At 42.3% G+C, this 13,599-nt stretch overlaps 1 pseudogene; it reads left to right on the plus strand.

Moving 5' to 3' along the window:
* Nucleotides 1-13,351, plus strand: part of LOC121443733 — a 69,667-nt pseudogene extending 56,316 nt beyond the window's left edge.
* Nucleotides 13,352-13,599: the final 248 nt, after the last annotated feature.

Raw genomic sequence — 13,599 nt, forward strand, 5'->3', positions numbered from 1 at the left:
AAATGGAGAAGGTAGGCTGCATAGCACCAGGGGAGAATGCGGGGTTCCCTGAGCTCATCAAGCAAATGGAACAGAAAGACAGAAGTAGTGGACTGTAGCTGACTGCCATCTTCCCCTGTTTGTTTCTTCAGTGATGAGGTGAGAATGTGTTCCTCACTCATGAAAATGAGGACTAAATATTCTCATTTTGTTCTTGTTCACTTTAAATAATTTTTCTTAGTCACCTATAATCATGACTACTCTCTCTATCAGAAGAGAAAGCTGGCCATTAGGACAGTCCCTCTTTCCAGCCTTATGAGGTCTCTCTGCTTTGGTTGTTAGAAGTCACTCTGATTTCATTGGCAGAAAGTTGTGTTGACTCTGAGCTTTCTGAAATGGGTGAGAACCTCACCAATGCAAACTCTAAGTAGCAGCCTCACCAGGGAACTTGTTAGAAATGCAGAACATCAAGCCTGGGCAGCAGCTACTTATTCTATAGTTAAAATCAATCCCTAGGCCGGGCGGTGGTGGCGCACGCCTTTAATCCCAGCACTCGGGAGGCAGAGGCAGGCGGATCTCTGTGAGTTCGAGGCCAGCCTGGTCTACAAGAGCTAGTTCCAGGACAGGAACCAAAAGCTACGGAGAAACCCTGTCTCGAAAAATCAAAAAAAAAAAAAAAAAATCAATCCCTAGGTAATTCCTGTGTACATTAAACTCGGAGAAGCACTGACTTAGAACAAGTCATTAAGTAAAGTAACTTAAAACCTTTGCTAAACCCTGAGCTCAATATTTCCCAGTTTCCCAAGACAAATTATGCATGGCCACTCACTTCACTGTAACACACCAGCTTTAGAAGATAAAATTAAGCATTAGTAAAACACAAGATAAGCTTAAGTGATGACTATTGAAATATCATTAATGCTTTCTTTAAATATGGTTAACCATCTCATATCAATATTTGAATTTAAGCTGTCTCCATTTATGGTACTCAAAAGAAATGATGGTCATCAAAAATTGAATCCCCATATTCAGCTATGAAAGTACAAAATGCATAGTTCTTGTAAATAAAAGTAAAATTCAATAAAAAGTAAAATGAAAAAAAAAGAGGCATCCCAGGGGCGACAGTTTATCTGGCTTTGAACTGCAAGCGCCATTTTAAAGTCTATGCCCAACTGCGTGGCCTAAGTCATTACAGCGCTACTGCCAAAACAGCTCTTTGACAAAAATGGGCCGTGAAAATTGAATGCTAGGCCTATCTAACTAAAACAAACAAAATTCACCTCAGCTAAGCCTGGCTCAACCGCTGGGATTAGGCCCTTGGTGCAGCCCGTGTCTTTAGCAAGGGCCTGGTAATCCACAAAATGTAAACAGGAACTGTTTCCCCAAAACCCTATATCATGGACAAGAAAAAAGACTCATTCGCATTAGCTGTAGTCCAGGAGCTGGTTTTAGCCTGGTGTGAAGAGCTTGGGTTGTGGACAAGGTTGCTTTTGATGTGTGGCCGTAGGCCGTAGGAAGGGCCGCCCTACCTGGTGGGACCTCCAGATGTTAGGAATATTTTCAAACAGGAATATTTCCAATCAAGCCAAATCAAAACAAACCAAATTAAAAGATATCCACTACTGGACTCTTGGGTGGCCCTGAGGGGAAGCAGAAAGCCACCAATTTGACCATGGGGGATGAGGAGAGGGAAAAACCATGTGTTTACTTTTTGGGGAGCAGTTTAAATAGCTTGGGGGAGTGGTCTTGATCTTTTCTGGGGAGGGGTCAAGGTTTGGCAGGCAACCTTGACCCTCCTTGGGAAGGGGTCAAGGGTCAAGGGGCACAGGGGCGGGGCCTCCAAAGATGGAGGCCAGAGACCAGAATTTACAGACACAAATGGAAAAGTTTAAGATGCCCTGGTTATAGTGTCCCTTATGATGTTTATTATTTTCCTATAGTAAAATTGTATGAGAGTGGAGAGGTAGCTTAGCAGACAAGAGCACTTGCTGCTCTAAAGATCCTAGTTCAGTTCTGGGCACCTATATAGCATGGCTCACAGTCGTCTGTAACTCCAGCCACAGAGGATCCATGGGTACCAGCACGCGCATGTGCGCGCGCACACACACACACACACACACACACACACACACACACACACTCAGAGAGAGAGAGAGAGAGAGAGAGAGAGAGAGAGAGAGAGAGAGATTGTAAATCTTTTTTAAAAACTTAGAAACATACTTAGGTTTTTTTTCATAGAAAGGCTATCTGCCACTTTTCCACTCAGTCATGTAGCATTTTGAAATTTTTCTATCATTGCCATTAGTTAGCAATTACTCAGAGAAACAACTATCAGCAAATGCCCCCTTTCTCCCATATTTGTCTGTCCAGTTTCTCCTTATGTATATTTCTCATCCACAGAAGGGCATATTTAACTGGACCATTTCCATATCCATTCGTAAGCATTCCTCAGATACCATGGCAACTATTTTTTAAAATGATTTTTGATAGTGTAATGTTGGAAGACATTGCTGGTTGGTCAGAGGTCACAGCCTCCCTATGGCCTAGCAGCTTATCTCAATAAGCTCAGCAACAGGGAGCTCCCTCCCTCCAGCAGCACTTCCTGCCTCTACCTGCCCTTATCTGGAGAATGTCCCTGGACTTGGAGGACTGACCTATCTAAAAGCTGTTCCTAAAGCATCTGCCTGATTTATATTTAGCTTGATCCTTGACACAGATGCCTGCTAAGAAGATTTGCTCCAGGAGCTCTGCCAAATACTGAACCCTGTGATAGGAGCGGACCACCTAATGCAAATTAGGGTTTTCCCCCAGACTCCTCAGTCCTATATATTCCTATATACTCTAGAATAAAATTGAGCTGATTTACTGAAATCTGTCTTCTGGAGGGCTGTCTTTGGCCGTGCTCTTGGGCTGTAGACAAATCTTTCTGCCTCTTTCCCCTCTTGACCTGGTGACCAACAGGCTGAGAGGGAAAGAGAATCCCCACAATGGAATATATATATATATATATATTTCTTACCATTGGCCATGTACAATTTTGTCCTGCAAGGATCTAGACTACAGTAAGGTAATTAACTCTTGAAAGGTACTTGGAAGTACCTTCATTTATTAAAATAAAATGCCAAAGAGATTTTATGCTAATATTGGTTCCATCTACCCACAAACATGACTAGAACTTTTTACTTTAGGAATTCAGTTTTTTCCTTTGGTGTTTGCTTAATTTCTGCTAGAATATTGCTTCTCAATATATCTCTACATGTGTGGTTCTGGGCATTAAACTCAGTACCCTGTGTATGCTACACAAATCCTCTACCATTGAGCTGTATCTTTGAAGCTATGGTAGTGTGTGGTTCTCCACTGTGAGTTCTAGCTCTGGGAAAGTTGTAGTTGTATGAGCCCATGCATTTTTTTCATTTTTCTTCTTATTATTATTACAAATTTTCATCTCCTTCCCTCCTCCCATTTCCCTCCCCCTCCCCCCATTCCCTCTTCCTCTCCAGTCCAAGGAGGAGTCAGGGTTCCCTGTCCCATGGGAAGTCCAAGGACCACCCACCTCCATCCAGGTCTAGGAAGGTGAGCATCCAAACAGACTAGGTTCCCACAAAGCCAGTACATGAAGTAGGATCAAAACCCAGTGCCTTTCCTTGGCTTCTCAGTCAGCTTTCCTTGTCAGCCACGTTCAGAGAGTCTGGTTTGATCCCATGCTTATTCAGTCCCAGTCCAGCTGGCCTTGGTGAGCTCCCATTAGATCAGCCCCACCGTCTCAGTGGGTGGGTGCACCCCTCACAGTCGTGACTTCCTTGCTCATATTCTCCCTCCTTCTGCTCCTCATTTGGATCCTAGGAGCTCAGTCCAGTGCTCCAATGTGAGTCTCTATCTCTATCTCCATCCATCGCCAGATGAAGGTTCTATGGTGATATGCAAGATATTCATCAGAGTGAGCCCATGCATGTTGAGAGCAATTGTCTCACTTGTGCAAGGCTCTGAGGTCAATCTTAAGCACTGCAAAACACAACAGTTACAATTTTAAAACTAGCATTTCCTCCATCTCTCATTATCCCTTTCCCTAATCAGCATTCTCTGGTTTGTTCTAGGATGGCCTGGATTCTGCTGGAGGAAGCCGGACAAAGCAGGAGAGTGCATGGATATTCAGGCTGTGGTATAGCTTTGATCACAAGTATCCTTTAGCCTTCTCCTGGGCTCAGGAGACATTGGTGACAACATCCACTGTCTGAGCCACACATGGGGGCGCCATCTGTTGGGGTCCAGCCTTGACAGGGTTCACATATTCCAGGGTAGGGGTGTGTAGATTAGAAAAATTAGGTAAGAGGAACAGAGATATGAAAGAAATACAGAGACATAGGCTAGAACCAGGAGGGCTACCCAGTGAATACTGAATACGCCTGTGTTTATTTTCCCTGTGTTTATGTACCCCAATCCAAAAAGGGGGGGAAAGAAGACAAAAGACTGCTTTAACATGACACAAAGGACAAACAGAACAATCACCTGCTGCAATACTTGAGACATCAAGCCACTATTTCCTGAGTTAAGCATTCTGATGTTTTTTTGGCAGGACGTGCAGTGACAACACCTTACACCAAGTTCCCTGTAGGAAACCACTCCCTGTCTTATCCTTGAAGGAGCAGGAATAGGCTTGAATTCTCCGATGTTTGGTCAAGGTGGATAGGATTCAGCTCTATAGGCCGTCTTAATACCTGAAACACCCTAGGTCAGGATATCTTGTTTGTAGCCACTCCTTAAGACATGTGTAGGTTCAGTGTTAGAAGAAAGTTTTCCAAGGTAATACTATTTCACACATTCCTCGTGTTTGAATGTTCTAGTTGCTCCACATGCTCCACATGTGTTGTTGTTGTTGTTATTGTCAGTCTTTTGATTTTTCTTATTATATATTTTACTATGGCTTTAATTTGTATTTCTGTGACAGCTCATGGGATTGAGAACTCTCTTCACACATTTACTGGCCATTAACTATGTTCCTTTATGAAATGCTTGTACATTTCTTGCCCATTTGTCTATTGGGCTGTGTGCAATTTTCTTAATTGGTAAGAGTTTTTTATTTAGCTGAATTTGTACCTTCTGCTGGTTATATTTGATAAAAATACTTTTCCTCTTGTCTATTCACTTTCCAAATTAAGTCTTTTGAAGAACAGAAACTCTTAATCTGGTTGATTGATCCTGTTCTTGTTAGTGTCTTTTGTGTACTGCTTCAGAAATCATTGCATCTCAAAGTCATACACCCAGTGTCCTAAACTGTCTTTTTTGTGTATATGTCTTCTTTTCTCAGTGACAAACATGAGCAAAGACGACATCTAGAGATAACTTGAGTTGCTCTGGATGATGTTTCTCCTTCAGAGATGATTTAAGTATTTCAGTTTAGGACTGCTCCCAGTTAGCATCAGCTATAGGGATTCAAGATCATCTTAACCCAATCAACAAGAAAGGTTAAAGATGGATTCAATTCCTGTGAGTGTTAGTGTCTCTTTTTGCATTTTCATCTAGGGTTTCAACCTAAAGCTTGGGCTGTTCACATCTCTTTCCTCAGTACGCCCTCCAGTCTCTGTCATTCTCAGTCTGTTACATCTGAGTCTGCCTGATTCTCTCCTCAGCTTCTCGGGTGTCTGAGGGAACTGGGGCTCATGAAGTGTGGGGCTCACACATTTGGTGTTTTCTTCCGAGACTTTCTGAAGCCATCAGGCGAAGAGCTTTGCCTTGTTTCATTTTCTGTTGTGTAGGTTTTCTCGTTGGTCTAGTTAATATTTTCTATTAACTGAAACAGAACTCCTAGGGATTTCTTTAAAGTCATGTGAATTTTGTCTAAATGATAATTCAGAAAGCATGTTGTTCCTTAGGCTTGGAGAAGATAGAGAACATTGAAGAGCAGCTGCAGAAGGACAAATGCTAAAGTGATAATTGATTGTTTGAAGAGAAACAGAAATGAGTTCCAGAATCCCATCTAAGTAACATGAGAGTGTAGAAGGGAGTTGATTTGTACATGAATGACTCCTACTGATTTACAGGACCCCCTCCCCCACAAGCCTTAAAATGGGGTAGACAGGCTTCCAGTTTAAGATGTGTCCACATACTCTCCCAGGCCTTACAGAAATCACAAAAGAGGCATTTTTGGTCACATGAAAAGCCAAAGGAAGGTAGAAGGAATTAGGGCAGGCAAAATAGAGTCAAAGACAATCATGAGTTTCAGCTAGTTTGTTTAGCTGATTTATTCAAGACTGTTGTTGGGAATGCTGTAGCGGTTCCTTCTTGTCAATAGATTGCCTAATAGTTGTTAGTTTTCTTAGACATCTAGAGAAAGTAGAAACCCTTGACGGGGGTGGGGTGGGGTGGGGTGGGGTGGCAGTAGTAGGGAAACAGATCTTGAGGACAACAGATTTTTCTGCCCAGAATAATCTTCTCTGGTTTTGATTTTTAATACCGTAATAGGGGTTCCCATCCTACCTGATGAACCAAGATACTGAATAAATACATGAAGGAGTGGGGATGCTGAAATAATCAAACAACTGCAGATGTTTACTGTTAAAAAACCTTCAGCGAGGCATGATGATGTAAACCCATATAAAAGTTCCTGGCCAACACAGACTATATAATGAGTTATAAGCCAACCTGAGCTTCAAGGTGTGAGACCTTATCTTAGAAGTCAAAAAACAAATAAATAAACAAACAGAAACCACAAGAAACACTCAAAATATTTCCTGATAAAATGTTTAGAAAGGAATGGGAGCTTTTTTTTCCAGTCATGAAATAAGGGCAAGTTGTTAGAAAATAGTTCAAAAAGAAAAGAAAAAATCTTGGAAATTAAAAATTAGTTTTATAGCCAGCAGTGGTGGCGCATGCCTTTACTTCTAGTACTCGGGAGGCAGACGCAAGCTGATCTCTGTGAGTTTGAGGCCAGCCTGGTCTACAAGAGCTAGTTCCAGGACAGGCTCCAAAGCTATAGAGAAACCCTTTCTCGAAACACCAAAAAAATTAGTTTTATGGCTGGGTATGGTGATGCATGCTTATAATTTCAGCACGCGAGAAACAGAGGCAAGAGAGTCAGGATTTCAAGGCCAGCCTGGACTTCATAAGACCCTGTCTCACGTTTTTCAGAAAATAACCTCTCCCCCCCCCCAATGTAATGAATGGTTGTACATAGCAAAGACCAAATTGTTGATTTGGAAAATAAAGTTGGAGAAAAAAACTTCAAGAAGTAGCAAAAGTTTAGAGACATATTGAGAGAAGAGTGTCAGCTCCGGATGGTTCACATCACTCAGCCTCCATGGGATTTACTTCTAACTCACATGAATTTTTCCGTGTTTTAATGACAGGTATGTGTCTAAAAGTATGTTCTCTAGTGAAAGTGTAAAATCCAGTGTGAAACTCTAAAGCTTTAGAATGGCTGTTCTAACCATACAGAAGTTCATTCTGATGAACTTCATTTAGGTGTGTAATATTTTTTTATTTGCAAGTTCTTTATAATAAAGTTTTAATTAAAATAGAGAATAATAAAATATATATGACATGATAGCAAAAACAGGGACTATTTGGGGGAGGTAGGGAACCAGGAAAAAATAGGATAGGAGGGATGGGGAAAAGGGACAAATAGGAACAAAGTAAAATGATATACATGCATGAAAATGCCACAGTGAAACACATTACTTTGTTTACTAACTTAAAATATAAACCCATTTTAAGAAACTATGTACACATTTGCATATGTGTTTTTAAAGGGCATTGTTCCAGGACTTCTCAACATGAATTAAAAAGGGCTAGTCTTTGAAGTGCCCAAAGCAGGAAACAGAAAGGAAGCTTCTGGCTTGACCCTTGACATGGTAGAGATTGAAGCTCTTGCCACCTTCCTAACTAAAGACAGGAGAGAAACGACTGCCCTGTAGTGGCCCACATCCATCCCGGAGCCTGCTCTTTAAAACCAGCAATCACACAGCAGCATGTTTTGTCTGCAGAGAACTCCAGCAGAACCCTTGTTTCTGTCTTTTAGCAGAGAGTTTTTCTATTATTTAAGAGTTAAATAATTCACAACTAGAAGCATACATTGGTTTCTTCTCCATAAAGCAACCAAATTAGGTAAGGAATATGTACTCTAATGAGTCCAGTGTTCTTTTTGCTTGCTTGTTTGTTTGCTGGCTGGCTTTGGATTGATTGTTCGGAGGCTTTATTATTTGAGACAAGCTCATAGTGTTGCCCAGGTCGCCATTAAACTCTTTATCTTCCTGCCTCAGCCTCCCAGATGCTGGGATTCCAGATGTGTACCATTGTGCTTGACTGAATTTATTCACTATTCTTCTAACTGACTATTAGATATCATTACCCTAAGTACCCACGTGCACTTAGACACCATGGAGACATCTTCACTTTTTGTTCTTATAGATGTAAGGGTTACCTGTGTTGTACTGAGAAAATGGGAGGCAGGCAGACTTTGTGGGTAGAATGTCAGATAATCTATTTTTCTTTGGGTTTTAAAATGCATTCTGTTTTGTGTATATTTTCATTGCAGCCATTTTTCCTTAATTTCCTCTTTAAAGTTACTTGAAGCCCATCCTCACCCACAGTGGCCCCCCGCTAAGCACCACTCTCCCAGCCTGGCTAGCTCGATGTCTGACCAGTCCCCAGGTGTATGACGTAAGTACTGCATTTAGGTCCGTGTTCCTGCTCAACTGGTAGTCTCTTCCTTAGGAAAAACCACCACACTCCAAACTCTAGATCCATAGATTTGGCTCATCTAATAAGATGATTAGAAATGGTGTGTGTGTGCATATGTGCATGTATGTACATACGTAAGTACGTATGCATGTATTATGTGTGTTCATTTGTTTGGCACAATAATAGGGAAATCTTTTAACAGGGTTATATGGCTTCCCTTTGTAGGTAGCTGTGGTTGGGAATTCAAGTGACCAGACTGCAATTCAAGCCCTCACAGGTTACTGAAAGTGCTCTATACCCTTTTTCTTAATTGTTCTATGGGCCTACTAGTGCCACCTGGTGTGAGCATTAAATAAGGTTCATCAAGATGCACCACAAACCACAAAGCAGCACACCAAGTATTCCTTTCTAAGTAGTTTATTTATGGGTGTGGTTAGGTCCTCTCTTCCCTTTTTCTGGTGCTAGAAATGGAGTCATCACGCTTAGGAAAAGAATGGTTCTGCCATGGATGTCTCAGACTTAGGGCTGAACTTGAGTCCCCAATGTGGGTTGCAGGGCAGATAGGTAAAGAGAGCAAGCAGCTGTTTATATTCGAAGCAGTAGAAAGGAAGATAGAGCTTCCCCCTCTCCATTTCTCTCTCACCATCCCAAGATGATAGTCTTTGCCTGGAAGGAAGAGAGCGTCACAGCTGTCAAAGGCGAAAGAACAAATACTGCAGCAATATAGTTGAGGAGAGCATATCATCTCAGGGATAATGCAGGCTATCCATGGCCCATGATTAGTAATACACAAAACTGAGACCCTGAGACAGGGCTCCAAACAATCTGCAGTTGATTTCATCAGTGACAAGAAAGTAGAAGGCCAACCAAGATCTGAGGGAGAAGGGCCCTCAACAATGGGGTCAGGAAACGTGGTACACATTCAGAAAGGAGAAATAACAGAAAGGGATATGTATGCCATAGCTAGCATAGTTGGGATATCAGATAAGTGCAACCATACCAAAAGAGCCAAAATGAAAACAGGGTTCTTAGATGCCATGCTCTTCCTGGAGAACAAAGATTACAGTTATCAAAGTCATCGTGCTGCTGTGCAATGGGAGAGACCAACAGAAGCTAAGGTTCTTACTTATTCCCCTTTGAGGAAGGCTGCCATTGAAAATGTGACAGATAGGCTCTCAGCATGAGGAATTCACTTTGGATCTCCAGCACTCACATAAAAAGCTGGGCATGATGCTGCAAGTCTATTACCTCAACCCTGGAACTCACTGGCATGATGACCTAATCAATAAGCGAGCTCTAAGTTTAGTGAGAGAACTTGTCTCAAAAGATAAGGTAGGGAACAAAGATCAACCGCTGCCCTCCATGTGCAGGTGCGCGCACACATGCATCATGAATACAGGTGACAGAACTTTGTGCTTGTAAAGCAGCTGGGTTGTCTCTTTGGGAGAGTGGGTTGTGCCATGGAAGAATATAATTCTGCCTCAGTCTTTTTTCTCACATATTCACCTCCTGTGAAGAAAACAACATTCATACCCCCTTGTCTTAAAGATATCGGAGCCTCCTAGCATCCCCAGCTCTTCCTCCCATATTCAAGTGAGACTTTTGTGACCCCTGGAATAGACTACTTAAGTTATAAGAAAAAGGCCTTTGAGCATGGAGCTCAGTGGAAGAATGCCTGCTAAGTGATTATGAAACCCTGGGTTCCATTCCCAGCACTGGGGGTGAAGAAAGGGAAAAAGACTGTGAATGGGACATTTAAACCCAAAGCTTCAGCCACTTAAAATAAACCTTCTCTGCTCTGAAACCTACTAATTGCTCCCTTTCTCAGAGGTTAGGGATATTTGGAATAGTCTGACGACAGTGTAAGCTCAGTAAGGTTCCTGCAGTCACAGAAACCACGTGTCTTTCAGCACTTCAAGAGACTACTCAAGGTTTGCTCTAGGAATAATATTTGGGCTCTGGGCTCCACACACCTATCCAATCTTGAACTACCAAGACAAGAACCACCCTTGTTGCTGATGCTGTCCATTTGGGCTGAGGTTCTTTGGCCCAGCATCTTAGCTACCTCCAGATATGGCGAAGCCTCCTGTTGAGTGAAAACAGTCTTATCAATTGTATTAGCAATTGATGGATACGTATTATAAATTGAGGAATCCAAAATTGAGAAAGATAGAGGGGCTTCCTCTAGTTAGTGCCAGCTGAGAGCTGCCGACTGGGTGGCTCTCATGGCTATTTGACACCTGTTGTGTGGCTCCCTACTCATCATCTATAGGGTTTGGTTTTTGTTTTTGTTTTTTGTTTTTTGTTTTTTTTTGAGACAGGGTTTCTCTGTAGCTTTGGTTCCTGTCCTGGAACTAGCTCTTGTCGACCAGGCTGGTCTCGAACTCACAGATATCTGCCTGCCTCTGCCTCCCAAGTGCTGGGATTAAAGGCATGTGCCAGCTATTTTTAATAGGTGAAATTTATTTGGAGAGCTTTGAGGTGTTCATCATCCATTATTTACATTAACCATAACTCATTTATGTCTCAAATATACCTTGTACACATAGCTTAAACTTAATTTTATATTTATAATAATTTCATACATGAAACAATATTTGAACCATGAGACTTTTGGCATTATGTCATGATGTTATGATAAAACCTGTTGTTTTATACAATTAGTAAAAACTGTAAAAAGGTAGAGATAGTACTCAAAAAGCTTGGATTATGGCTCAATTTCGGCTTGGGAGTCTTGTACTAAAGAAGCCTTTCTCAACTAAGCATCACTTAGGAAGACAAGAAGAAAACCATGGGTGTTATCATTGAAGTGGGGAGTTCACATGCCAACTGGGGGGGCACCCATAGTTTTGCACAGCGTGACTTAAGGAGGCTGGATAGAAGAGGTTCTGATGTCAGACCACAGGACACAAGACTTCAGAAGAGTTCGGAAGGGCTGATGGGAAATGATAGAACATCTCAGGTGTCCTGACACACTGCTTGCCATTTGAGAAAGCCTCTTCTAGTATTGGAAAGATAACAGCACAGACAGGAGCAAGGTCATGGTTTCTTTTGCCGCTGGAGAATGCTAAAGTCTGTGTGAACTCGCACTGTCTCTGGACTCTCTCCCCACTATCTGATAACTTCAAGGAGTTATGACCTTGTTAAGCCTGCCTTGTTTATTCTTATCCATTCTGAGCCTTTTTCTGAACCACTAATTTTTTCCACATCTTTTATGTGGATCAAACTAGGCTGGAGGCAACACAAATTCTAGCTCTACTTCTTGTCAGCTGGACAACTTTTTGGCACATTCCATGAGTTCTCACAGCATGGGTTTCCTCCTGCGATGCTGGTGCCCATGCCCTTTATTGGCAGGCCAGTTTATGTGACGGTTCCAGCAGGTATTTAATAAAGGCTCATTAAAGTGCATTCTCCCTAGCAATCAGTCACTTCATCCAGCTGAAGAAGTGGAGATAGTAGAGGGAAAAGAAAGAAGAAATCCCACTATGGTTCACTCCCACCCTTGCAGTCTAGGGGAAAAGCTTGCTTACATGTAAACAGTCAGTAGGAGAGAAGCAGAGCCTATTTGAAGTGTTTATTCACGACCTTCCTAGTAACATCATGTCTGCATGTGTGGGGCAGTTGAGAATGCAGCCAGCCTGCTTCCTTCTCTTAGATAATAACCCCTGAACTATCATGCATCTGAAATCTAATCTGCCTGCTTTAGGCAACATTGCTTTGATTGAAAACACCATAGTGTCTATCCAGTGACTATACCAAGGGTGTATGTAAGCAAGTTTCATAAAATCCTTAGGTTTTATTTTTTAAGATTTTTTTTTTTTTGGTTTTTCGAGACAGGGTTTCTCTGTTGCTTTGGAGCCAGTCCTGGAACTAGTTCTTGTAGACCAGGCTGGTCTCGAACTCACAGAGATCCGCCTGCCTCTGCCTCCCGAGTGCTGGGATTAAAGGCGTGCTTAATTTTTTTAATGTATGTGTATTTGGGTATTTTTAGTATATGTGTATTTATGTGCCTGGGTATATGTATGTACACATACTAAATGTGTGCAGGTACCCACTGAAGCCAGAGGGTTTTGGATCCTCTAGAACTGGAATCATAAGTAGTTGTGAACTGCCTAATTTGGGTGCTAGAAATTGGACCTGGGTCCTCTGCAAGAGCAACAAATGTTCTTAACTGCTATACTGTAGCCCCCCCCCCCCCCCCGCCCAAAGCCTTGGTTTTCTGATATGAGGATTTGGGGTTAGGTTGCCCCAGCTTCAGAAAATCTCAGGTTCCTCTTTTATTGGTTGCAACTTTCAGAATCAAGAGCCGCTGAGAGAAGATGACTCTGATTTCATCCTGACGGAGGGTGACCTCACTTTGACCTACGGAGACAGCACTGTGACAGCAAATGGCTCCTCGAGCTCCTACACAGCCTCCACAAGTCTCGAGGGTGGTCGGAGAACAAAAAGCAGCTCGGAGGAAGTGTTTGAACGAGACCTGGGAATGGGAGATCACAAGGTTTCCAGTCGGGGTACCCCCCTTGTGTTTCCACTACAGGAAAATGCATGACTTCACCCTAAGTCCTGAAGGATCAGGGAGGCTCTCATGAGGATGAGGATGAGGATGGCCGAATGCCCCAGTGTGTTTGAGGTGTGACATTGACTGGCTTAAACTAATGCTTCTATTTCATTGGGCCCTGAAACTATCATCACTTAAAACTTAACCCAAAACTTGGATGCTGGAGCTAAAACTTCTCTAAATTAAGACAAATGCAGACCTATTCCCACTTTTTCACATAGTAGTACACTGTTTCAGAGTTCAACAAAGTAATAGCATGCTTTAATGGTTTCTCACTTCACTTCCTGCAGCATCTGACAATGGTGGGGCAGATGTGGGACAGATACGGGGCTGTAGTGCCAGTCTAGCTGGCCTTAAGGAACATTAAGTTGGGAGGATAAGTTAGA

This window comes from Microtus oregoni, unplaced genomic scaffold, assembly GCF_018167655.1.
Source record: "Microtus oregoni isolate MIOR12 unplaced genomic scaffold, Mior012 000112F_ref0000385, whole genome shotgun sequence".
Classification (NCBI taxonomy): Eukaryota; Metazoa; Chordata; class Mammalia; order Rodentia; family Cricetidae; genus Microtus; species Microtus oregoni.